The 2,854-nt window shown below is 34.8% G+C and overlaps 1 long non-coding RNA gene across 1 annotated transcript; it reads right to left on the bottom strand.

Annotated features, from left to right (window-relative positions):
- Positions 1 to 305: 305 nt before the first annotated feature.
- LOC112517036 lies at positions 306 to 2,359 on the bottom strand. Its single transcript, XR_003069637.1, has 4 exons — positions 2,277 to 2,359; positions 1,011 to 1,091; positions 770 to 908; positions 306 to 690 (listed from the first exon to the last, which is right to left on the bottom strand). It is a non-coding gene; the product is annotated as an uncharacterized LOC112517036 (long non-coding RNA).
- Positions 2,360 to 2,854: the final 495 nt, after the last annotated feature.

A 2,854-nucleotide genomic window follows, 5' to 3' on the forward strand; every position in this document is an offset into this window, starting at 1 on the left:
ATGCAATTCACAAAATTATAGTTATTTATAAAAGAATCATCCTTGCATATATGTTTTAATTAATAAATCATCAAACTTTTAAAAATTGTTTACTTGGATCATTTAAACCCAAAAAAATGCTRCATATTTATTAATAATTTATATTAATTAAAATATAATATAAATAAATAAATAAAAGAAAATAGAATAAATAATATATATTAATTAATATTTTTTTTTAAATAATAATAAAATAAAAAGTAATAATAACAAAATGACAAAAAAGACACAAAAAATCATAAAACAAATTATGTTGAAACCTACTTAGGGGTGCCATTAGCCTCCCCCTATAAAAATCCAACCATAAGAAAAGATTGTACAGTACTGGTTCAGCTTCACACAACAAATCCAAAATATTTGCCAAATCAAAGCTTGGTTGCTATCAAGCCAATTGAAACCGCCTTTGGAGCAGTACCATCTTTCACATGGCTGCTGCTATCTTTCACATTTGACTCACAAGCTCCAGATGGAACGTCTATCGTTGGGGAGCAATTAAAAAACCCATGTGGCTGCAACACAATCTCAATTTCAATCCCAACAAATATACAACTATTTATGTATTCAAACACCTGAACCATAAACCCAATCCGCTCTACAAGCGTTATAGGCCAGTCTTCCAACCTAGGAGCATGAATGATACCGAATACATACCTGCAATTTTCAATATATATAAAATGTTTGATAAGCTCTTGCTGTCAAAAGGATCAGTAAATGTGACCGGGAATCTCACCAGAGGATGATATCAGGTAATATTGGGTTGTGTAGGAAGAGAAGGTCTTAGACCGTGAATTGGCTCGTGCACCAGGTAGGCATTTGTGTAAACGTCCCCTTACTTAGGAACGGGAGAATCTCGTCTAACGGATATGACTCTGGCAAGTTAGTAGATTCTGATAAGCTGCTTCCAAATGGAAAAAGATTCGTTTGGAAACTTTAGTATAGCAATAGAAATATACAATTAAAAGTGAGATTACCTGATGGAGACATACACTTGAACACAAAAAGCGTCTTATCAACAAAATCACCATTAGAGACCCCCCATTTAGAGCATGAATCTGCCTTGAACATAAGAACTCGTTTCAAATGGATAAATTTATTTATTTTCATCTACTTTTAGATGATTTTGAAGTTAAATATGGACTTCTTTTTAAACATAATTGCAAAAAAGATGACACAAAAATGAAATTTATCAAGATTATGAAGTAGAACACTCATATTATAAAGATTGGGACAAATTGACCAGGTTTAAGTCAAAATCTTGCTTAATAAGGAAGTTTTATCATGTATGAGGGTATAAGAAATGATGAATGGCTCGTGCCAGAACAATGTTCAATCAAAGATAGTGCCCGTCTTGACACCCCGGTTGCTAAGCGTTGCATTGTACTTCTCTGTTATGCATTGTAAAGCAACACATATCTTTCAGCTACATCCATATAAGAACATGATCAAAGAGAAATGTTGTTCAACACCTATTCCAGGTTTACATTAGAAAGTTCTACATGTTGCAAAATATAACAGTAGTGTTTATTCTCATAGCACTTACTATGAAGTTCAATTTGGTTATAAGCCTTCAAAATAGTTGGTGTTAGGTTTCCGTACCAGAGGTCAAGACAGAGACTCTGTGGCAAATAATTTATCCCACTCAAAAGTCTAGCTGCTTTGAATTTGAAACTATGCAAGAAAATATAGCTCTTTCTACAAAAAGAACTACAAGTAGAAGTGCGCTAGAACCAAAACCTGCATCAAAATCCATGTTTCTTTTGTGATTAGAAGGTTCTATGTTTGACATTAACAATCAAAAATGTAGGTCTTATTTTGCTACAGAGAGAAAAATACATTTCGAGGTTGAATTTCAATTCACTTCAACCTCCAAAAACGGCATCTGTCTTACACATGTCTGATCAAACAGTTGGAATGCATGTATGAAACCTCAGTAGTTCAGCAGAAAAGGCATTAGAGTCAGAGACTTATCCTATCCATTTCAAACGGATAGCCCACTCAAAACCCTACAAATTTCTCTTCAATATCATGCTTTTGACGGTTCCAGTGAAGCAACTTGTTAGAAACTATAAACTTTCCTAGAGAAGATGCTTTTGAAGTTAAATATGGGGTATTACGAAGAAGACTATAAACTTTCATCATCGTAGAGAAGAAGATTTCTTAAAAATAATTTTAACCGAGCAATAACAAAATTCATTTTCATCATCGTTACTCAATGGGGTATTACGAAGAAGACGTACCTCATGTTCTAGCCGTTGATGATAATCTCATTGATTGAAACCTGGTCGAAAAATTGCTCAAAAGTTCTTCCTGGATATCAATGAAGAGAAGAGAAGAGGAGAAGTAGAGATTGATAAATGGTGATGGTTTCAAAAACGTGAATCGCTGTTTTGGGAGAAGGAATCGTTGCCTTGGGAGAAGGAATCGAGTGGGAGAATGAACCGATTTCTTGGAAGCGGCTAAGGATTTGTTTTCAAGGCTTAGGGGCTGTTTGGCGGTTGCTGAATGGTTTAGTGCAGAATGGTTAAGTGGTCAGAATGGTTAAGAGGGGCAGAATGGTTAAGTGCTGAGTGAAATAATGTTGTTTGGTACCTGTTCTCTGAATGACAACAAATTACTATTTTAACCCTCGAGACAAAGGAGTTCCATTCTAATCAAATTAAGGTTATCCAATTCACAAAAGAGTCCATACAACATAAAATACTTTACACCGGCGACCGRCGATAGAACCAAAATCATCCAAATATACCCTATTGTGTTCAAGTGAAGCTACTGTTAAGCATACCGGCGACCGGCGACCAGTGATTTCTAGCGTTCC

Source organism: Cynara cardunculus (genome assembly GCF_001531365.2).
Source record: "Cynara cardunculus var. scolymus isolate 2C chromosome LG 8, CcrdV1, whole genome shotgun sequence".
Lineage (NCBI taxonomy): Eukaryota > Viridiplantae > Streptophyta > Magnoliopsida > Asterales > Asteraceae > Cynara > Cynara cardunculus.